Here is a 25113-nt window from a genome sequence, read left to right as displayed (position 1 = left end):
GTAAGCCAGTCATTTGAAGTACAAGCTAAGATCTCATCTCATCAAATTCTGGACCAGACTTGGCTCCAGCAAGACATCCCTGGTCAAAGGGGAGCCAGGAATGGCGTCTTCTGGGAAGCCACGGGTACTTGAGCAGTGGGGTTTCCTAGGGGATCCACAGACCCTGGGTTTCCTAGGGGATTGTGCAATTCCAATTCACTTCTGCACATGCATCTTGGTGTAATGCTCATGTCTGTATGCAGGACAGAATGGCCTTAAAGAGGGATGTGGACTTCAAGGATTGAAACCAACATCTTTAGAGATTGAGAAAATGGATCTTTTTTTTTTTTTAAGATTTTATTTATTTATTCATGAGAGACACACACACACACAGGCAGAGAAGCAGGCTCCATGCAGGGAGCCCGATGTGGGACTCGATCCCTGGTCTCCAGGATCGCGCCCTGGGCCGAAGGCAGGTGCTAAACCGCTGAGCCACCTGGGCTGCCCGAGAAAATGGATCTAATGCCAAGATGATGTTCTGTGAGAGCCTAGTTATTCCAGGGGGTCCACTGGGCACGAGGACTACAGTGGTCAGCAAAATAAGCACAGACCACACACCGGTGGAATCTGAGGGTTGTTGGGTGAACTGCACCAACCAGATTCAAAAGAAAATCAGAGTCTTAGGGTGAATAAGTATTAACATTTATTCTGAGAGGCAAAATTGAGGAAATAAAGAGAGGTTTGACTTCAGAGAGAATCGGGCTCAAATATGGATTCTGCAACTACTAGCTGTTGACTTTATTTAAAAGAAATCGAGGCTTCACATGTTTATGATTTTCAAAGTTCAAAGGTTCGCTAGCTTTCTATAAAAATGAGCCTCTTGGGCAGCCCCAGTGGCCCAGCAGTTTAGTGCCTGCCTTCAGCCCGCGGTGTGATCCTGGAGTCTCCGGATCGAGTCCCACCTTGGGCTCCCTGCATGGAGCCTGCTTCTCCCTCTGCCTGTGTCTCTGCCACCCGCCCCTCTCTCTGTGTCTCTCATGAATGAATGAATGAATGAATGAATGAATGAATGAATGAATAAATAAATAAATTTATACCAAAAAAAAAAAAAAGAAAACTCTCCGGCTCCACTCCCTACACCCTGATTCCCACTCTCTAGACACAACCACTTTGAACTCTTTTAGCTATTTCTTCCACGGTATTTATCTCTATTTATTCAAATGACTCATTTATATGGCTCTACTTAGATTTTATTTAGATTTTAGACCTTATCTACCGACTTTCCTTATGGAAGTTGAGGTTTTGCTTGCTTAAATCTCCCTGCCGACCTCCACTCCCCCATTCTCCAAATAGAACTATGTCATAATTTTGGTTAAATCAATCTTTGTTGCTTACACCCCATCACTGTGTGACTTTTAGGTCATGAAGTGCACTATATGGTGGTATTTTCTTTCTCATATAATTTTTCTTTTTCCTGGCATTAACAATTATTACTTTTGCTTTGTTTATTTAACTACTATGGTTCTTATTACTAATGCACTGCTAACCTTCCTGCATTAAGTAGCAATCTCTCGATACAACAAAATGCATGTGGTGCTTTAGCATCTTTTTCTGGAAACAGACCCAACCCCACGTCCTGGCAGAGTCCTCCAAACTCCTGCTCCAGCCTGGGTTGGACGCTCTCCAGGCCAGCTCCATAGCACCACCCTGGGGCTTCCCTTTCCATCCTGGGGATTCTTAGAATGCATCCCCTGCGATGGATCACACCTGCTTTTCTTACGTCTTCCCCTTTCTTGGAGAATGCCTGCATCTTGGAGGAATACACCTAAAGATAAACAGGAATTGAAGGTTTCAAGACTTTGCAATTTTGAAATTGCCTTGATTAATGATCAGGTGTCTATAGAATTCTGGTATTGAGAAATCATTCTCTCTCAGAATTTTGAAGCCTTCCTCCATTGTTTTCTTGAATTTAGTGTTGCTTTTTTGAAAAAGTCTGATGACAGGTACCTGGGTGGCTCAGTTGGTTAAGCGTCTGCCTTCAGCTCAAGTCATGATCTTGGGGTCCTGGGATCGAGTCCCACATGGGGGAAATTTCCCTGTTTAGTGGAGAGTCTGCTTCTTCCTCTCCCTCTGCCCCTCCCCATCTGTTGTCCTGTCTCTCGAGCTCTCTCTCAAATAAATAAAATCTTTAAAAAAAATAAAATGAAAAATCTGATGCCATCCTGACTCCTGATAGCCTCTTCCCTCTCCCAGAAGCAGCTTGTAGGGTCTCCTCTTCTCCCCTAATGGCTTGAAATTTCGTGATTACATTCTTTGTTGTGGATCTGTTTTCATGCATTGTGCTTGGTGCTCTGTGGACTTCTCCATCTATATATTCATGTCCCTCAGATATGGGGAAATTTCTTGACTTGTGTCTTTGATACCTTTCTTCCTTCCATGTTCTCTCTTCCACCTCTATGGAATTGCTATTATTTGGATGTTAGACCACCTGGTCTGATCCCATGGTTTTATTATGTTTTTGTTCCTATTTTCCATCTCATTTATGTCACTGTTCGACTTTTGGAATGATTTCCTTAACTTTGTTTTCTGTTTTACTTAATTTTTCCTTCTACTCTAAAACTTCAAAATTCCAAAGATTATTTCACTCCCTGTTCTCTGATGACAACTTCCTATGCTTGAGTATATACCCCCCAGGGATCAGTCAAATCACAAGCCTTGTGTTGTTACGGCGCTTATTCCCTTCTGCCACCCAGCTTGCCTGTTAATTCCAAGTTCCTTTTAATTCTTTCTTTGTTTTCATCTCTTTGATACTAGAGATTTCTCCCAAATGTCTGATGACTCATTTTTGAGAGTGGAGTGCTGAGTAGTGGATGGCAGCCCTCTGTGTGAGGACAGGATCCACCCACTGTGGGATTCACCAGAGGAAATGAGTGGGTACCTTTTGGGGGAACATCCAATCCTCAGCATTAAGTCCTATGCCCTGAGCCAGCCATCTTCCCCAGGAAGGAATCCTCCAGCCTCCTATCTGGCAGAAACCGACCTGGCCGCCAGTGCTCCTGGATCTGGGGAGGGGAGTGGCCAGTGGTCTCACTGGTCAGGGTACCGACTACCACTTGGTCCCCAGTGTAGCCCAGTGCCTCACCGTGCTATTGCACAAGGCCTGCAGCTCCAGGAAACCAATGTCTCCTCTTCTTTGAGGATGGAGAGAGAATCTAGGAGGACTGTCTCATGTACAAATGCTATTTGTAGCCCTACCTGCATCCCATTTTCAGAGGATGCAGCACACTCCAAACAACTCTTGCTCTCTGGCCATGTTCCACTCTAGCTTCCACCATTCTCTGGTCTATTCAATTGACACTTGTCCATATCTCTCCAGCTTCCCCGACTTCATTGCTATTGTTTACTGCCCTCTTTTACTGTTGTTGTTTTATGGTCTTAAAACAGCTGAGTGTTGGGCAGCCCAGGTGCCTCAGCGGTTTAGCGCTGCCTTCAGCCCAAGGCCTGATCCTGGAGACCCGGGATCGAGTCCCACGTCAGCTCCCTGCATGGAGCCTGTTTCTCCCTCTGCCTGTGTCTCTGCCTCTCTCTCTCTCTCTCTCTCTCTGTGTGTGTGTGTGTGTGTTTCTCATGAATAAATAAATAAAATCTTAAAAAAAAAAAAGAGCTGAGTGTTATTTTAGTAGGGTTTCAAGAAAGAGCAGTGATAAGGAATGAGTTCAACCTGTCGCTTCACCAAAATCGGTGTCATCTTGGTAAGTTACTTTGTGTCTCTAGGCCTCTTCTCCCTTCTCTGGAAAGCACTGCTAATAATACATACTTCTCAGGGCTATTCTAGGAATCAAATGAGGGGCCATTTATAAAACACTGTAATAGTGGGGCGCCTGGGTGGCTCAGTCAGTTAAGGGTCTGCCTTCAGCTCAGGTCATGATCTCAGGGTCCGGGGACTGAGCCCCGCATTGGGCTCTCTGCTCAGGGGGGAGTCTGCTTCTCCCTCTCCCTCTGCTATTCCCCCTGCTTGTGCTCTCTCTCCCTCTCTCTGTCAAATAAATAAATAAAATCTTTAATAAAAAAACACTGTAATAATAACTGGGAGGCATAGACTATGTACTCAACACATCATGGTTACTGTTTTCAGTGACCAGATCCACTCTGAGACAATGGCCTACAATGCAGCAAAAGAAATATACAGCTTATGCTCAAGTAGAACTTCCAAAATTCATAAACATTAGATACTGGAAGTCTTCATTTGCTGAAGATGTCATTTTTCCACACCTATGAAACCTGAAGACCATGATGGGCAGTCAGAATATGATGGTTACTGTAGATCCAGTCCTCTCTGGAAGCAGGAACAGAGTGAGATGGTTCTGAAATCACAAAGAATCCATGCATCTCTGATGAGCACATATCACAGGGACACAGGGCTATGGAAATAGGGCAGCCCACTGTTGCCAGGAATTTGAATTGCTTTATTTCCAGATGGTAGCTTTTTGGAATATTAGAACCACCACTAAGCGACGTAATGTCAGGACTGGAAACATACAGGTGGGTTATGCCAGTAAGCGTTGTAGGGTAGTACTGCAAATATAGTTGCATGAGAGCTGGAAAATAAATCTGAATTTAAGCAAGGAATATCCAGCCCTTGGATTGACCACAGAGCCTTCTCACTAGGATTCTGGATAGCTCAGGCTTGGGAGACACACATCTTCCCGGGAGCTAGTTTTTAAATGGGATTTATCCACAGAATCAGGTATCTATTTACCCACGGTGAACTGACATAATAAAAAGCTCACACAAAGAATACGTAAACTTTGGTGAGAGAGAAAGAGGGGGATGGGGATACAGCTTCTCGGAGGAGTGATCACGCCTGAGCATTTCCAGAGGAAATCGAAATATACACTGATGCTAATGTTGGAGCAAAACAGTTATATGTAATTTATAGACAATGAAAAAAACATTTGACAAGAGTCTTTGGCAAAGGCTGTCTTTTTAAAGAAGCCATGGTTGTGAGGAATGTTCTCGCAGGCACAGAGAAGTGGCTAATGGGCAAGAAGGAAGGAGCACCCATGGACAAGAACTGCTGTTGGAGAAGAACTCTAAATCCTGGAGGTTTCCAGATCCTGGGCTTTGGACCACTCTTTTTGCTTCTTTTGAACATTTTTGGTTATTCCAACTTCAGTGTTTAGGAAAACGAAAATAAGTAGAAAGAAAAATTCCTTGACATCCTGCCATCAATCTTAAGCTTTTTCATAAGTGATTTTTATATAAGAGAAAAGTTCTAAAAAAATCTTGTGGCTTGAACATGGTACTATGTCCCTACATCAATGCTGAGCTTATGGCCTATGTACATGGAGGGATCCCCCAGGGCCAGATTTGAGAAGGCCTCAAAAGCCGGTCTACTCTGCTGTGGGTCTATACTCACCCCATCACAGATGTGTTCATAGTAGGCAAACACTTCCCTTGTGGAAGGCCAACACCTCCTTGGCCTTAACACACCTTAGCAGGGATTACGTTGCTCTAGTAAGTCCAACACCTGTAAAAGCAGAGCACAAAGCCCTGATGGAAGGGAAGTAGTACAGTGCATCATTAACTGCAAAGAACCGCACAAAGATACTGTTATTATTGGTCCTAAGCCTATGATTCTAGGTAAAAGTATGATAGAGCTTCCACACTGAAGTCGTGTATCAGGAAGAAAACGATGAGTCATTAGGAAGGACTGTCTAAATAGCATACGTAAACATGAGACCTGAAGACCTAGTACACCTGTCGCCTTGTCTTGCAGAAAGGTAAGAGGATCACAGCTGACTGAGAACATCCTCTGCACTGTGGGATTGTGAGCTGGGGAGCCATTGTGCCAGTTGGCCAGTGACTCCCTGGCTTTTAGAGACTGTCATGGGAACTGCAATGAGAAATCATGAAATCCCCCTCAAGGCTGGTATGATCATACAATTATGCAGGCACTTTGGAAAACAGCTTGGCAGTTCCTCAAAAGAGTAGCACAGAGTTTTACCTCATGACCCAGCAATTCCACTCCTAGGTGTATACCCAAGAGAACTGAAAGCATAGGTGCAAATAAAAACTTGTACACTTGTGTTCACAGCAGCATGATTCATAACAGTCAAACAGTGGAAATGACTCAAATGTCCATCAACGGATAACTGTACAAACAAAATGTGGTCTGTTCACACAAGGGAATTTCATGAGCCATAAAAAGAATGAAGTATCAATTCATGCCACATGGATGAACCCTGGAAAACACCGCACTAAGGTCAAGTCAGACGTAAAAGCTTATATACTATATGATCCCGTGTATATAAAGTGTCCAGAAGAGTCAAATCCATAAAGACTAAAGCTCATCAGTGGTTGCCAGGGCCAGGAGGACAGGATGGGGATTGGGGCAGGGGGGAATGAGGAGTGACTGGTAATGGATATAGGGTTTCTTTTGGGAGTGATGAAAATGTTCTGAAATTAGGTAGTATTGATGGTTGCACAACTGTGAGTGTCCTAAAAACCAATGAATTGGGGCACCTGAGTGGTTTAGTTAGTTAAGTGTCTGCCTTCAGCTCAGGTCCTGAGCTCTAGGCCCTGGGATCGAGCCCCACATTGGGCTTCTTGTTCAGCAGGGAGTCTGCTACTCCCTCTGCCTCTGTCTTCAGTCCCCTCACCCCACATCTACCCCCACTTGTGCTCTCTGGCTCCTTCTCTCTGTCAAATAAATAAATCTTAAAGAAAAAAAAAAAAAAACCTGGGCAGCCCAGGTGGCTTAGCGGTTTGGCGCTGCCTTCACCCTAGGGCGTGATCCTGGAGACAGGGGATCGGGGATCGAGTCCCCTCATTGGGCTCCCTGCATGAAGCCTGCTCCTCCCTCTGCCTGTGTCTCTGCCTCTCTCTCTGTTTCTCTCATGAATCAATAAATAAAATCTAAAAAAAAAAACCAATGAATTGTACACTTTAAATGGGTGAATTGTATGGTATGTAAATTATATCTCAATAAAACTTACTAAAATAAAATACATGAAAGCTCCCAGAATGCTTAACTTTTTCCTTTCTGATGCCCAGAAAGGTCTCAGCTGTCCTTCAAATACACCAAATAAACATCAGCAAATAGCCTACCAGAAAGGGTGGGGATCGAGCAGAGTGGAGGAGGCCCAGTGGGAAGCTATTCCAGCATGGAGCAGCTAGTGCATTTTTCTTTAGTAACGGACAGTGAGGGGCATCTGGATGGCTCAGCGGTTGAGCTTCTGCCTTGGGCTCAGGTCATGATCCCAGGGTCCTGGGATCAAGTCCCACATCAGGCTCCTTGCAGGCATCCTGCTTCTTTTTCTTTTTTTTCTTTAATTTTTTTTTTTAATTGGAGTTCAATTTGCCAACATACAGCATAACACCCAGTGCTCATCCCATCAAATGCCCCCCTCAGTGCCTGTCACCCAGTCACCTCAACCCCCTGCCCACCTCTCTTTCCACTACCCCTTGTTCTTTTCCCAGAGTTGGAGTCTCTCATGTTCTGTCCCCATCACTGATATTTTCATTCATTTTTCTCTCCTTTCCCCTATAATCCCTTTCACTAATTTTTATATTCCCCAAATGAATGAGACCATATAATGTTGTCCTTCTCCGACTGACTTCACTCAGCATAATGCCCTCCAGTTCCATCCACGTTGAAGCAAACGGTGGGTATTTATCGTTTCTGATGGTTGAGTAATATTCCATTGTATACATAGACCACATCTTATCCATTCATCTTTCGATGGACACCGAGGCTCCTTCCACAGTATGGCTATTGCGGACATTGCTGCTATGAACATTGGGGTGTAGGTGTCCTGGCGTTTCATCTGTATCTTTGGAGTAAATCCCCAGCAATGCAATTGCTGGGTCATAGGGTAGGTCTATTTTTAACTCTTTGAGGAACCTCCACACAGTTTTCCAGAGTAGGCTGCCTGCTTCTCCCTCAATGTCTCTGCCTCTCTGTGTCTCTAGTGAATAAAAAAATAAAATCTTAAAAAAAATAATTAAAAAATAATAACTGACAGTGAACATGGCTCTCCGCCCCCACCCCCACCCCCACCCCGGACACACCTTTGGCTTTGGTGGCCTGTCTCAGGAAGTTAGAAGGCCACCTCCATGAGGCCCCACTCTGGCAGGTGTGCAGCACAGGAAGAGGAGCTGGGAAATACTGACGCTGATGGAAGAGACAGAAGCACAGGCAGCCAGACACTGCTGTCACAGCCACCACCACCCCACCCGCCCTGCAGCCCCAGCCCCAGCCACTGGAGGAAGCAGAATGGAGAACACTTAGTCTGATGCCAGGTACCCTTCAGATGGGTCTTTTCCTCAGCCAATCCTTCTGCTGACAATTTTACTTCTTTATACACACCTTCCAGCAAAACACCCAGCATATGTGGGAGCTCAATAAATGTGTTTCATGAATCATGAGCAACATCACTTATGACAGTTAACAAAAACAAAACAAAACAGAACAAAAAAAAACCCTGACTTCAATGTCACACAAAAGCCTACTGGTTCATATACATTATAATTAGGTAAGTTACTTAATCTTTCTATGCCTGAATTTTTCTTTTTGTTCAAATGGAGAGGATAATGGTACCTATCTGATATGCTTATCACAAAAGGATCTGAATGAGCTCACGTATATAACCTCCTAGCGTATAGTAGGGACAAAATGAGTGTCAACTATCATTATTATTCCATGGAACATTGTGCAGCTGTTAAAACTGTGCTGAAGAAATTTATTTTATACATGGAAAAATTCATGGTAATTTGAAAAGTAGGCTCTACAATAGTGCAAATAGTATGATTCCAAATTTTATAAAATAAACATGCAGAGAGAGGAAAAAATTCTAGAGAAGTATATACATGAAAATATTAATAGTTTTTTTCTAGCTAATGAAACTGCTCCCCCTCCTCTTCTCCTTTTCATTCATATTCATATAATTATTATCCTATCTGTATGTATTAACAATGAGTATAAATTATTTGAATAAGTGAAAAAAATGTATTTCATGTGGATAAAAAAAGCATTTGATACAATTATTCCAATTTCGGGATACTATTCTATGTGGATAAAAAAAGCATTTGACACAATAATTCCAATTTGGGGATATTATTCTAAGAAATAATCCCAAATACCAAAGAAAATATTGCCTATAAAAATTAGGTAAGGGATCCCTGGGTGGCGCAGCGGTTTGGCGCCTGCCTTTGGCCCAGGGCGCGATCCTGGAGACCCCGGATCGAATCCCACGTCAGGCTCCCGGTGCATGGAGCCTGCTTCTCCCTCTGCCTATGTCTCTGCCTCTCTCTCTCTCTCTCTCTCTCTCTCTCTATGTGACTATCATAAATAAATAAAATTTAAAAAAAAAAATTAGGTAAAGTATATTTTCTATACATCATAAAATAACAGTGATTTTAAAAGATGTTCAGGATATTCAAAAATATCAGAATAATGTTTTAAAATATTAGAGAATGTTACTGATATTAAGTAAACTAGAGTAAAAACACTGATTTCAAGCATATAACAAAAAGATTAAATATCATAAGCAGAATAAACTAGAAATAATTAGAAAAAAAATTAACAGGGAGGATCATCATTAGCAGAAGGCATGTTTGACTCTTGCTGATTAGTGAATTCCAATTGTCACCTTTTGACCAGAACAGAGTGGATTCTTTCTCAATGATTCACAAATGAACGTAGAAACTTCCAGACTTATTAGAACATCAATTCTTCCATGGGTGAACATTACCCTCTGATGTAGAACTAAAATCATCACATCTATTTGGTCTTGGAGGAGAAACGCCCAGAGGAAATATGCTCAATTTACAAAACCATAAAGTTTAGGTAAATATAGCCCTGATCACTGATCAAAATGCAAGACAAAAGCCATTTCATTTTTTTTTAAAAGATTTTATTTATTTATTCATGAGAGACACAGAGAGAGAGAGGGACAGAGACACAGGCAGAGGGAGAAGCGGGCTCCATGCAGGGAGCCCAATGTGGGACTCGATCCTAGGTCTCCAGGATCATACCCTGGGCTGAAGGCGGCACTAAACCCGTGAGCCACCAGGGCTGCCCCCAAAAGTCATTTCAATGGCAACATTTACGAGATCCCTCCTACAAAGATGAATGATGAGACACAGTCTTTGCTCTGGAGGAGCTCACCACCTAATGGTGAAGGGAAAAACGACTATGACCCACTAACCACAGTCTGGGAAGGGCTACAGTAGAACAAACGGCCAGGGGAGCCCAGAGAAGGGAGCAGCTTGGATCTGAAGGGTAAAGGAAAGCTTCATATGGGACTTTTGCACTAAGCATGGCTACAGTTTTGGCAACTGGTGGATGGAATCGTCAGATCCCAAGCAGGGATGACACCCTTCACTGAACAACAGGCAGTGTGTAACTGATCATTCTCGGGGTCCTGTGTTGGTTCATAAAAGGATCAACATCAACCAGATGGCCCTTGGAGCTGCTGACAGGGACAATCCTTGCAGGAAGAGCAGACGATGCAGACATCTGGGGGAGAATGTGGCAGGATGCCATACCACTCAGGAGGGCACCTAATTCTAACCTGTGTCTGGATCAGGGCTGGTCTCTGCTGAGATGCAGTGGGCAGTGTGCCGTGAGATCTGCTTGAAGGAGGTCCCCACAACCACAGGCTAACCCGTCCATTCTGAACTCTACAGTTTCCCTTCCAAGTTCTAGTTCACCTTATGCTCAGATAAAAACTCTGTTGGAATTAACCTTGAAAGTTATTAAATCTACTGTACTCCTCAGGGAGGGACTGGATGAGGAGATTTCTAAGGGCCAAGTTGGGAGTGAAGTTGGGAGTGGGGATACCCAGGAGGAGGAGCAAGATTCAAATCACTGGACCCTCCCTTCTACAATGTATCCTTGCATGTTGGACAGCTGGATGTTGAGGCTGGTTTACATGGTCATTTAGTAGCAAATACCTGCAGGGAAGCCTTGCAGAAGCAGTTCTCACAGGCTCAGTCCAGGTTTGGTCAGTGTGGTGACTATCTTGCTCTCTGCTGCCACCCAGTGGAAATACTGAGAAAGGCCAGATAGGAAATGTAATCCAGAGGTTCTCAATGTGCATCAAATTCTTGGCTGTTCTGGAAACTCTGGGAGTGAGGCCAGCAGTCTAAGTTTTAACAAGCCCTCCAGGCTATTGTGATGCACACTCAAGTTCAAAAATCACTTATTTAAATTAAGTAGTGATTTGCACCCTGGGACGTTTAAAATGGATAATCAGAGAATTCTCAGGAAAATCTGATTCTTCATCTTGATAATCAAGGACCATACCTTATAAGAGCTAAGTTTTACCAACCACTTAAAAATATATATACTTGTGTCCTCAAAAAGGATGAGAAAACATAAAACTCAACATTCTGTTTTTTATCCAGTCTCTTGCTTATAAATATCACTGCTTCCCTATTTCTGGGAGGAGGATTAAAAGTCTTCCATCAGCAAAGTAGGGATAGATGGAACATACTTCAACATATAAAGGCCACGTATGAAAGACTCACAGTCAGTATCACCCTCAATAGGGAAAAACTGAGAGCTTTCTCCGTAAGGTCAGGGACAAGAGAGGGATGTCCACTCTCACCATTACTATCTTTTTTTTTTTTTTTTATGAGTGGGAAATATCAGAGGTTTGCCTTTTATTTTATTTTTTTAAGATTTTATTTGTTTATTCATGATAGAGAGAGAGAGAGAGAGAGGCAGAGACACAGGCAGAGGGAGAAGCAGGCTCCATGCCAGGAGCCTGACATGGGATTTGATCCCGAGACTGCAGGATCACGGCCTGGGCCAAAGGCAGGTGCCAAACCGCTGAGCCACCCAGGGATCCCTTCACCATTACTATTTAACAGAGTACTGCTAGTCTTAATCTCAGCAATCAGACAACAAAAAGAAAAGGCATCTGAATCAGCAAAGAAAACTTTCATTATTTGCAGGCAACATAATACTCTATGTAGAAATCCCAAAAGACTCCACCAAAAAATTGCTAGAACTAATACATGAATTCAGCAAAGGGGCAGGATATAAAATCAATGTACATAAAACTGTTGCATTTCTATACACCAATAATGAAGCAGCAGAAAAATAAATCAAGGGATCGATCCCATTTGCAATGCACCAGGAAGAAACCTAACCAAAGAGGTAAAAGATCTGTACTTGGAAAACTAAGGATCACTTATGGAAGAAACTGAAGAGGACCCAAAGAAATGGAAAATTGCTTCATGCTCATGGATTAGAAAAACAAAGATTGTTAAAATGTCTATATAACACAAAACAATTACATTTAATGCAATCCTTATCACAATACAACCAGCATTTTTCACAGAGCTAGAACAATCCTAAAATTTGTATGGAACCACAGAAGACCCTGAGTAGCCAAAGCAATCTTGAAAAAGAAAAGCAAAGCTGAAAGCATCACAATTCAGATTTTATGCTGTATTACAAAGTTGAAGTCATTAGGATAGTATGGTAGTGACAAAAAAACAGACATATAGATCAATGGACCAGAATAGAAAACTCAATGGGGCACCCGGGTAGCTAAGTCGGTTAAGCGTCTGCCTTGGGCTCAGGTCATGATCTCAAGGCTGAGATGGAGCCTCATGTTGGGCTCCCTGCTCAGGGTGGGAGCCTGCTGGTCTCTCTCCCTCTGTCCCTTCCCCTGCTCGTACTCTCTCTGTTTCTTTCCCTCTCTCAAATAAATAAATAAATAAATTTTATATATATATATATATATATATATATATATATATATATATATATATTTTTTAGTAGAAAACCCAGAAATGGACCCATAACTCTATGGTCAACTAATCTTAGACAAAGCAGGAAAGAATATCCAGTGGAAAAAAGACTGTCTCTTCAACAAATGATGTTGGGAAAACTGGGCAGCCACATGCAGAATAATGAAACTGGACCAGTTTCTTACACAAAATAAATTCAAAATGGGTGGAAGACCTAAATGTGAGACAGGAATCCATCAAAGTCCTAGAGGAGAACACAGGCCTATGGCTGAGGTCATAGAGGTTGCTACGTGTGTTCTCCTCTAGGACTTTGCAACTTCTTACTAGAGACAACACCCGAGGCAAGGGAAACAAGAAAAGACAAACTATTGGGTCTTCATCCAGGTAAAAAGCTTCAGCACAGTGGAGAAAACAACAAAACTTAAAGGCAGCCATGGACTGGGAGGAAATTTTTGCAAATGACATATCTGATAAAGGGTCAGTATCTAAAATTTATAAAGAACTATCAAACTCAACACACACAAAAAAACAAATAATCCAGTAAAGAAATGGGCAGAAAACACAAATAGACATGTCTTCCAAAAAAGACAACCAGATGGCTAAAAGACACATGAAAAGATACTCAACATCACTCATCATCAGGGAAATGCAAAGCAAACTACAATGAAATATCACCTGTCAGAATGGTTAAACTAAAAAACACAGGAAACAACAGGTGTTGGGGAGGATGCAGAGAAAGGGAAACCCTCCTGCACTGTTGGTAGGAATGCAAACCGGTACAGCCACTGTGGAGAACAGTCTGGAGGTTCCTCAAGAAGTTAAAGATAGACCTACCCTATGATTCAGCAATTGTACTACTAGATATTTACTCAAAGATACAAAAATCTAGATTCAAAGGAGCACATGCACCCCAATGTTTACAGCAGCATTATCAACAATAGCCAGAGTATGGAGAGAGCCCAAATGTCCATTGACTGATGAATGGATAAAGAAGATGTGGTGTACATCTACAACTGAATATTACTCAGCCTTCAAAAAGAACGAAATTTTACCATTTGCAACGACAGGGATGGAGCTAGAGTACATTATGCTAAGCAAAATAAGTCAGAGAAAGACAGATACTATATGATTTCACTCATATGTGGAATTTATGAAACAAAATGGATGAACATATGGGAGGAGGAAAGAAAAGAGAAAGGGGGAAAAACCATATGAGACTTAATGATAGAGAACAAGCTGAGGGGTGATGGAGGGAGGTGGGCGGGGGATGTGCTGGATGAGTGACGGGTATTAAGGAGGGCACTTGTTTGGATGAGCACTGGCTGTTGTGCGTAAGTGATGGATCACTGAATTCTACTCCTGAAACCAATATTGCACTGTATGTTAACTAACTAGAATTTAAATAAATATTTTTCTAAAATCTTCCAAAAATATAGTCCCAAATCTGTTTTCCAGCCTCACCTCCAATCATTCCTCCACTTTATTTATCCTAGACTCTAACACAACTGGCTGATTCTCGGCATCCAAGCTGCATCCATGCATTCACCCTGGTTTTTTTCCACCAAAGAGGCACCCATCTGTAAGATTAAAATTTCCTCCACAAAGCTTTCCCCAACTGCCCCAGCCAATAGCCATCTTTCTTTCCCCTGATGAACGACATCACACTTCACCTGTATCTCTCTTTTAGCGCTTTAGATACTGCCCCTGGTTTTTTATTTCTTAGTGGTCATTTCTTATCCCTTTAAGTTCAGGGACTGAGTCCTACTTATCTCGATATAGGCTGGTGCAGAGTAGGTGCACAGCAAATGCCCTCTGATAGGTATAAATGAATAACTTTGGTGAGCAAAATAATAGCTCACAACAAATTTTGGAAATAGAATCAGTGGGCTGCAAACATTGCAAAATAGCGGTAACTTATGAGCCCCAGATGACCTGGGCTAGGCTGGGAAGACAAACGTTGGTATCTGGTATCTTCAGAGTCCTCTCTGGGACTCTGCTACTGATGGGTTGGGCTCTGGATATGCAGTGCCCACTAATCCACCATCAGGGCCAGAAGCAACCATAGCCCCCACCTGCTGGCCACAGCAGCTGCTGCCCAGGACTCAGGGCAGGTAGCCCCCCCTGTGAAGCCTTTCATCCCATGTCTCTTATCCCTTAAGGATCCCATAGGAGAACCCAGGAGCCTTTGGAAAACTTCACACCTGCACCCACCATTTATACCTTGGTAGGAATGCCACCTCCCACAGACTCTGGGCCTCTGGTCCAAATTTCCTATTGCCATCTCAGGAAATGGGGTTGACCTTATAATTTCTCTCCTCCCAGGCTACTTGCCCCAGTGGTCCCCATCCTCATTGCCTTTCCCAATAAATGTCCCCATATTTACGATTTTGATCATGTGGACCTGCTAAAGGAGGGAGAACCACTGGGTCTGATATTGGAGCTGGGACAAAGGGTGTCCTTGAAAGAGAATCTGAAAGCCAGTGGGAAATCAGAGAGTAAGGAATCCAGGATCCCTAAGAATCTGGGAGAAGCAGAAGATAGTTGCCAAAAGAGGGACCAAGGTATTTATCTCCTGAGTCGTCAGGTGGGAAAGGACAGTCCATGAAGTTGTCTGGGGCTGACACGGCCATGGCTCAGGGCTTGAGCACAGAGTCCTAGGCATGTCTAGGCACAGGGATTTGGGTGCCTGGATCCATTCCGAAGGCCTAGGCCTCTTCAGACAGATATTGGCCTCTTGTGGTGAAGATTCCTCACATATTTAACACTATAGTTATTTGGGGAAAAAAAGCCTTTTGGCCCACCTTCCTTCAGGATCACTTCACTGGGTCAGGAGCTCCAGTCCTGAATGTAGCCCTGCTAGTGAGCAGTCCAAAGGCAGGTTTCTTTTGTTGTGGGGAAGGTGGAGGAGGGCCCAGGACCCACAGCTCACCTCACCACCTTTTAAATCCCTCAAGTTTCTTTCATTTATTTTTGTATGAATGTGTCCAGTGGGACATTTAAAAATTCTGGGGCCTGGATGAAAATCAAGAAGTTGACTTGGAAGAAATAAAAGAAACTAGATAGAGTGGTTGCACCTGGGTAGAGATTGGAGAAACTGGGATCAGGGATGGAGGACTCATTTTTTATACTGTTTTACTCTATTGCATTGTTTGCATTTTCTATTCTATGCTACTTAAAAAATACACTAATCTTCACAGATAAAGATTAAAAGAACAACAATAGACATATCTTGAAAGACCATCTTGTGAAATAAACCCCCACTGACAATACAAAAGATTAACCTGATGAAAGAGGTTACCCTCTTCTTCAGGAAAAGAGGTAAATTAGCAAGAAAGAAGGGGGCAGGGGATGTGGTAGAAGTAGCACATCTGTATGTTACTGGTGTTTATGCAAATTGGCAAACCCTTCTGAAAAGGAATTTGGTGACATTTATAGAGACTTAAAGATTTGTTTTTCACCTGCCACCCCAGTAATTCCACTTCTGACCATCTACCAAAGCAAATAATTTGAAGTATGGAAAAAACTACAGATACAAAAATATTAATTGTAGGAAGGCAAAATTTAGAATCCTAGACACTCAATAATATGGGGATGGTAATTCACTCAATGGCTTATTTCACAGCATTTTTAAAAGTTATAAAGATGATCCAGTATAGGAAAACTGGCTTATTCTAATGTTAAGTCATCATAGCGCATATATAAAATCACATAAACACTGTGGTTGTGGTTAATTCAAAGAAATCGCATAAGGAAAAAGGACTGGAAAGAAACGTGCTAAAATGTTCATGATGGTGACATCAGGCTGGTGGGGTTATTTTCCAATTTTTGGCAATACAGTTGTCTTTTTTTTTTTAAGATTTTATTTATTTATTCATGAGAGACACAGAGAGAGAGAGAGGCAGAGACACACCCTGGGTTGCAGGGGGCGCTAAACTGCTGTGCCACTGGGGCTGCCCTAGTTGTCTTATTTTTTTGTTGTTGTTGTTGTCTTATTTTATATGGAAAAATAAATGCATAAAGAAAGAAAGGAGGTCTTTCAGTCCCTCTAGCTGCCAAGCAGAAGCACACATGAGGCCACTTGGCAAGTTGAGGGATGATCCTACTTCCAGAAACTTCGGGCTGGAAAATGCCTGCTGAAAGAACAAACACCATAATGGCTGCTTCCACTGCCATACTGTTAGAAGAGCTATTCCTAGGATGGAAGGATTCCAGCTACTATGTCACAGCTAAAAGGAAAGTCTATCAAATGAAGCTCACATTCTGACCATTGGGGGTCCAAATGGAACATAGCAAAAGAAACATGGCAGCCAGCCCCCAGCTGGCCCTGAATGATGCACAGAGTCCTCTTCACCCATCTGACCATCCAAGAAAGGTTGTAAGCACCAGGGCCCATCGAGGCAGCAGCCAAGGAACAATGCCAATTCCAGGTGAAGGCCAGGTGTGTGCAGGGATGACACAGGATGCCACTGCTCTTTGTTCCCCTAGGGTAGATAGCCAGTGAGACCTTGGTCTTTGTGAGCCTGGAACAAGACTTGTGGGCACCACGGGCAAGCTGAAAACACCACTTCTCCAATAGGCAAATCACTGGGTGTTTCTTCAAATCAATATTCTTTAACACCTATCCACCATATTTGAGGGGCGGGGGGTAAGGAAGGAGAAGGAATATCTCTGGGGCAACATCCCAAACTTGAGCATCCCAATTCAGCCAAGCCAGGGTGCTGGTGCTGCTCCTATCTGGTTCACCATTAGGAGGCAGCTTGGATACCACACCACTAGTCAAGTCTGCCCCTTGGTTGGGGGTGGGGGGACAGGTCTTACCATTCCCCAGTGTGGCTGTCATCTTTCCCTCTAAGGTTCTCACCTCCAGTTGTCCCTCACTTCATTTATCCTGAAGGCTAATACAACTGGCTGATTCTCTCAATAGTGATTGCCTTTGGAGGGAGAAAAGAACAGGGTAGTGAAGGACAAAGGGGAAATCTTCAACTTCATCCATAACATTTTATTCATATATGGGAAGCAGATATGACCAAATGTTAGCCATTGTTGATTCTTGGTGGTGGGAACACAAATTCCTTAAAACAGAACAATACAAGATACACCCAAACTCCTCAACTGGAAATTCTCAGAGATCCGATGCTGAGTTCACCTTGTCTGTTTCTGTCTTCCTCATATTTGGTGCTTCCTAAATGCTCCTTTGTTGCTGATGCTGGTAGCAAAGTTACAGGAACTAACTTCACAGCTGGCCTCTTAACATCTGGGGAGCAAGCCCTGGATGCACGGGGGCACTGCTCAGAAAGCCCCTGCCCGGCCTGCATGCCTACTTTCCTCCCAGGAGTGAACGAGCCCTGCTTACCTTGGGCACGCCTAACCTTTCCATGGGGTCTGGGAAGGCCACCCAGTTTAGTGAGCCCACAAGCCCCTTGTCCCTGAATTTTAGAATCTAGCAGCAATGAAACACAGAAACAAACATAAGAAAAAAATTGCCTTGGAGGGAGGAGGCAGTAGAAATTGTTATTCATTTGAAAAAGGCAGCTAGTTTAGGAAGCCATGTGAGAATCAGCAATGAATGCTGCTTAGGAGAATCAGAGCTTTGGAGTATATTTAGCTGGGCAGATCCGAGGCTGTAGGCAAGTTGAGTGGGAGCTAGTTCTGTTTTCTAGTCCTTCATTATCTAAATGCCACGAGACTCTCCCCAGGGAGACTGGACATCGACATGGTATCTCCTTCTAGAGGAACCAGGAGCCCAGTGGTGCTTGTTACCTTCTTCTTTTTCTTCTTTTTTTTTTTTTAAGATTTTATTTATTTATTCATGAGAGACACAGAGAGAGAGAGAGGCAGAGACATAGGCAGAGGGAGAAGCAGGCTCCATGCAGGGAGCCCGACGTGGGACTCGATCCCGGTCTCCAGGATCACACCCTGGGCCGAAGGCAGCGCTAAATCGCTGAGCCACCCGGGCTGCCCTGCTTGTTACCTTCTACAGACCCAGTTTCCCTTGCCTAACTCTGCAGGGAGCCCTGTGCCTATCTCCAAAGAGCCCTGAATTCATGACCACTGATAGGCTGAGAAGTTTGGGGACTCACGGGCACCTGGTGACAGACCAGACAGCCCTAACCCCAGATATGGAACTCAGTAAAACAAGGAGCAGAGACCACAGGCTTATTAGTCCCATCCTTTCAAAGGCCAAAGGGCATTTAACTGGACACCTGGTTTAGCTTAATCTCCAAGCACTTTCCTGGAAAACAAGCTGGTTCTGAAAGGACCAGAGGGCCCAGAGGTTGGCCAGGCTGGTAGCCTGCAGCTGGCAGGGTAGGGCATGCAGAAGGGAGTGGGCAGGCCTAATGCTCCAAGTGCAGACTTGCAGTCCAGAGGTAGGGGTGCTGTGACCTCAGATGCCCCCACCCAGACTTTGTGCCTAAAACGGCCTCAGCTAGGGAAGTCTAGGGATGCCAGTGGTGACTGTTTTGGAGTGGAAGCAAGGGAGAATGGCCAAGGTACAGGGAAGCTCTGGTTTGTAAGAGCAGCAGACCAAGGACTTTCTCCCAGCTGCACTATTTACTAGCTGGTGACTCTGGACAAATTATCTTTCTTTCTTCACATGTTCTTTAACATGTGAAAAGGGTAACACTACCCACCTCACAAGGCATGCATTAAATCAGATAAAGTGCAAAGATTTCTGGCCCATGGATGCCTGCCCAATTGCAGCCTTCCACCCTGCTAAGGGATTTTAGATGTTCACAAAGAATCATTCCTATACATTAAAAAACAAAAAAAAATCATTCACCACAATCAAGTGGGACTTATTCCTAGGACACAAGAGTGGTTCAACAGTCACAAATCAATCAACATGATACATCACATCAACAAGAGAAACAATAGGGGATCCCTGGGTGGCTCAGTGGTTTGGCACCTGCTTTCGGCCCAGGCATGATCCTGGGGTCCCGGGGTCAAGTCCCATGTCGGGCTCCCTGCATGCTTCTCCCTGTGCCTGCTTCTCCCTCTGCCTGTGTCTTATGCCCCTCTCTCTCTCTCTCTCTCTCTCTTTCTCTGTGTCTCTCATGAATAAATAAATAAAATCTTAAAAAAGAGAGAAACAATAATAGCCATATGATCATTTCAAAAGAGAGCGGAAAAAAACATTTGACACTGTACACCATCTATTCATAATAAAGACCCTCAACAGAGTATGTTTAGAGGGAGGGAATACAACTCAACATAGTGGCCATATATGAAAAACCCAGAGCTCTTTCACGAAGATGGCGCCGAAGGCGAAGAAGGAAGCCCCTGCCCCTCCCAAAGCCGAAGCCAAAGCAAAGGCTTTGAAAGCTAAGAAAGCGGTGCTGAAAGGCGTGCACAGTCACAAAAAAAAAGAAGATCCGCACGTCACCTACATTCCGATGACCCAAGACCCTGCGTCTCCGAAGGCAGCCGAAATATCCTCGAAAGAGCGCCCCCAGGAGAAACAAGCTTGATCACTATGCCATCATCAAGTTCCCCTTAACTACTGAGTCAGCCATGAAGAAAATAGAAGACAACAACACACTTGTGTTCATTGTGGATGTCAAGGCCAATAAGCACCAGATCAAACAGGCTGTGAAGAAGCTCTATGACATTGATGTGGCCAAGGTCAACACCTTGATCAGGCCTGATAGAGAGAAGAAAGCATATGTTCGACTGGCTCCTGACTATGATGCTTTGGATGTTGCCAACAAAATTGGGATCATCTAAACTGAGTCCAGCCGGCTATAAATCTAAATATAAATTTTTTCACCATAAAAAAAATAAAAAAAAAAAAAAACAGAGCTAACATCATACTCAATGGTGAAAAACTGAGAGCTTACCCACTAAGGTCAAGAACGAGACAAGGATACCCACTCTTACTACTTTTATTCAACATAGTATTAGAAGTCCTAGCCACAGCAATCAGAAAAGAAAAAAAAAAAAAAAGACATAAGAGGCACCCAAACTGGTGAGGAAGAAGTAAAACTTTCACTATTTGCAGATGACATTCTATATAGAGAACACCCTAAAGGTTCCACTAAGATACTACGAGAACTGATAAATGAATTCACTAAAGTCACAGGAAACAAAATCAATATACAGAAATCTGTTGCCTTTCTATGCACTAATAATGAAATAGAAATAGAAATTACAAATACAGTCCCATTTACAATTGGACCAAAAAATAATAAAAAAATAAAAATAAACTTTTTTTAAAGGTTGACAATTTTATTTTATTTTGAAGATTTTATTTATTTATTTGAGAAACGGATAGAGAGAGGCAGAGACACAGGCAGAGGGAGAAGCAGGCTCCATGCTGGAAGCCCGATGTGGGACTTGATCCCGGGTCTCCAGGATCACACCCTGGGCCGACGGCAGCGCTAAACCACTGAGCCACCCGGGCTGCCCAATAAAAATAAACTTAACCAAGAAGGTAAAAGACTTATACTCTAGAAACTATAAAATATTGATGAAAGAAATTGAAGACAAGACAAATGGAAAGATATCCCATGCTCATGGATTGGAAGAACAAATATTGTTAAAATGTCCATACTACCCAGAGCAATCTACAAGATTTAATGCAATCCCAATAAAAATACCAACAGTGGGATGCCTGGGTATCTCAGTCAGTTGAGTGTCCAACTCTTGATTTCAGCTCAAGTCTTGATCTCGGGGTCATGAGTTTGAGCCCCATGTTGGGCTCCATGCTGGGCACAGAGCCTACTTAAAACAACAACAACAACAACAAACCCACCAATAGTATTTTTCATGGAACTAGAGCAAAGAATCCTAAAATTTGTGCAGAACCACAGAAGAATCTGAATAGCCAAAGCAATCTTGAAAAACAAAACGGGAGGTTTCACAATTGCAGAACTCAAGTTATATTACAAAGCTGTAGTAATCAAAACAGTATGGTACTTGTACAAAAAATAGACACACAGGTCAACAGAACAGAATAGAGAGCCCAGAAATAAATCCATGATTATATGGTCAATTAATCTTTGACAAAGGAGGCAAGAATATGCAATGGGAAAAAAGGCAGTCTCTTCAACAAATGGTGTTGGGAAAACCGGACACCAACATGCAAAAGAATGAAACTGGACTTCTTTCTTTCACCATACACAAAAATAAACTCAAAATGGATTAAGACCTAAATGTGAGGTTTGAAACCATAAAAATCCTAGAAGAGATCACAGACAGTAATTTCACTGACATCAGGCCTAGCAACATTTTTCTAGATATGTCCCCTGAGGCAAGAGAAACAAAAGCAAAAACTATTGGGACTACATAAAAATAAAAAACTTCTGCACAGCTACAGAGACAATCAACAAAACTAAAAGACAATCTACTGAATGGGAGAAGATATTTGTAAATGACCTGATAAAAGGTTAGAATTCAAAATATATAAAGAACTTACACAACCCAACACCAAAAAACCCCCAAAATAATCCAATTAAAAATGGGCAGAAGACATGAACAGACGTTTCTCCAGAGAAGACATCCAGATGGCCAACAGACACATGAAAAGATATTCAACATTACTCATCATCAGGGAAATGCAAATCAGAACCACAATGAGCTATCAAGCTCACAGCTGTCAGAATAACTAAAATAGCAAACACAATAGCAAGTGGCACCAGAGACAGCTGGGATAGATGAGCAGCTAAAAAATCTGTGACTCACCTTGTCCATGAGGTCTGTGGCTTCAAAGGCTAATTTGACTTCCACCTGCCTCGGGTTGCAGTGCTCAGAGTCTGGGGCAGGCAACAGGTGGTTGAGCTGCATAGAAACTCACAACTGAGGGGGATCTGAAAGAGGAAAGACCAAGAGGCTGGAAGGGTCCCTAATACAGGATCAAATGAAAGCCCTCTGTCCTCCAGGGTGGTGAGTGTGGGTGAGGGCTAGCAGAGCTCCTGGGGGCAGAGTGTGAGCTCCAGAACCAGATCCAGTCTCCAGTCCTGGCACCTCCACCTCCAACCACATGCCCTTGGGAAGTCGGGAACTATAGATGGGAAAAAGACAAATTTGGTATGTCATAAATACATGAAGGACTTAATTTAATTAAGTAGACTTAATTTCCACTTAGTTCAAAAATCACCATTTTGATAATTACACTGTAAGGTCCTAAAGGTGCCAGACTGTGGCTTAAACCTTGTACCTGCTGCTGCGCCTGGCCCGGGGTGGCAGGTTCTACTCCCGGGTGGCGGGGGAGGGGGGCTCCTCACTCCAGACATGACCTACGGCAAAACACCCAGCTTTTCCAAGCCTCAGACTCCTTTCTTATAAAATTGTATAATTCTGTTTACCCAGAAAACCTCTGGAATCATGCTCCCCATCCCCAAGGAACCATCGACAATCTGTCGTGAGACCAAGTGGGATTCCACACGGTGGGAAACTGGCCCAATAGGTATTATTGTTGAATGTCTTTTGGAACTGCGCTGGCACATTTTTTCCAGCCTTGATACACCTGCTATGGGGCACACACTCCAATCTTGCTTTGCTGACAGAGACAGGCGTGAATGCGGGCGATGATTTTAAGCGCCTGGTATTCGACAGGTCTGAGAGCACGGTCAAGGCAGGCTGATCCTCCTGCAAAGCCTGGCACTGCTGCCTGTGGGGGCTGTTGGGCCCCTGACAGGAACTGGCCGTCAGGTCATTTCCCCCTGGCATGTGAAAATTCAGAAGAGAAAACTTTCTGGTTAATGACTATCTACCAACAAAGACAGCAGCACTGCTGCTAGCAACAAATTCAAGGAAGGAATGCCAAGAATGCAGACAAGGGTGCCACAGGCCTGGGAGAACTTTTCCCTTTGGCTCTGGGCTCCCCTTGGGTCTCCTATCCTCACCAGGAGGGTGCTGGCGGGGGGGCGGGGAGGGGACCAAGGAAAGGGGTCTACGTATGGTTTCTTTTTCTTTTAAAGATTTTATTTATTCATAGAGACACAGAGAGAGAGGGAGAGAAAGAGGGAGAGAGAGAGAGAGGCAGAGACACAGGCAGAAGGAGAAGCAGGTACGATGCAGGGAGCCTGACATGGGACTCGATCCCGGGCCTCCAGGATCGCGCCTTGGGCTGCAGGCAGCACTAAACCACTGAGCCACCCGGGCTGCCCTACATATGGTTTCAAAAGCAGACAATACCAAAAAGGGCACCTTTTACTACAAATGATAAAATTACACCTCAGTAAACCTCACCTTAGAGAAAAATGAAAACAGCATTTATGGAAAGCCTTTGAGGATTTACCAAAATTAGAAAAATCTCCTTTATACCTGAGATGCTCTGTTTAGTCTAAGAAGAGTCAAGGGCGGCAGGATAGCTGGATAGACGGGATGTTCACATGGCCGCAGGCATCGAGGGGGTAGTGGGCAGAGCTCTGGACAGGAAGCAGCAGCCACTTGCAGCGGCCCAAGGGGTTTAGTGAAGAGCCGTACTGGAGAGTAGGCAGTGTCGTGGGAACCTGCTGGGGCTGCTGAGGACACGCAGGAACAAGGCAGGAAGCCAGGACCATCTTCAGGACCAGAGGCATGAGGGGGAAGTATGGTCACCCAAGTCCTGTGGGAGCTGGAGTCATGAGGGACCCTTCTCCCCGCCCACTCCACACCCCCACCATAGGAGCCACAGCCAAAAATGGTGCACCAAGCAGGGAATGGTAACAGAAGCATCCATCCCTCACCTGCTCCTACGGGCTGACCCCAGACAGGGCGGCCACAGGGCATGGAGGGGCCCTGGGGCCTGCAAGGATCGAGGACAGGGTAGAGAATGTATCTGAGGATGAAGGAAGAGCAGTGCAGGTCCCTTTCATGGTGAAGTACCCCTTTCTTGTAAAATGGGGACCCTGGTACTTGCAGTCAGCCTGCTGTCAGTCAAGAGAGATCACGTATAAGGACGCCTGGGTGGCTCAGCGGTTGAGCATCTGCCTTCGGCTCAGGGCGTGATCCTGGGCTCCTGGGTTGAGTCCTGCATCGGGCTCCTCGCAGGGAGCCTGCTTCTCCCTCTGCCTCTCTCTCTCGGTCTCTCACGGATAAATAAAATCTTTTACAAAGACAGAGAGATCATGTATAAACTCTGATCATAGGAGAACCCACTTTTAGGAACAAGGAACAAACAGGGCGTGTCTGTTTATTCTCATTTCCATTTTGCCTTTTTCTGCAAATGGGCAGACTGGATTTTGTAGAACATTGCCATGTGCAGGCGCATGAATTCTCTCAGTGTGTACTGACTGACCCACTCCCGCTCTTCTAATTTCAGAAACCGGTTCTGGGAGTGAAATGCCACCAAATTCCACTTCCTCAAGCAGCTTCCCACCACCATTCATCTTGGCTGTTTCTTGGTGGGCATAGAGCCAAGCTCTGGAGAAAACAAGGAGTCAA

General features: G+C 43.9%; 1 long non-coding RNA gene across 1 annotated transcript; it reads right to left on the bottom strand.

Annotated features, from left to right (window-relative positions):
* Positions 1 to 3634: 3634 nt before the first annotated feature.
* Positions 3635 to 23416, bottom strand: LOC144303280 (uncharacterized). The gene is made up of 4 exons (XR_013370339.1): positions 23052 to 23416; positions 22429 to 22553; positions 5399 to 5509; positions 3635 to 4343 (listed from the first exon to the last, which is right to left on the bottom strand). It is a non-coding gene; the product is annotated as an uncharacterized LOC144303280 (long non-coding RNA).
* Positions 23417 to 25113: the final 1697 nt, after the last annotated feature.

This window comes from Canis aureus, chromosome 32 (assembly GCF_053574225.1).
Source record: "Canis aureus isolate CA01 chromosome 32, VMU_Caureus_v.1.0, whole genome shotgun sequence".
Classification (NCBI taxonomy): Eukaryota; Metazoa; Chordata; class Mammalia; order Carnivora; family Canidae; genus Canis; species Canis aureus.
Note: the sequence above shows the minus strand (reverse complement) of the source record. Positions and strands in the feature narration are given on the sequence as shown.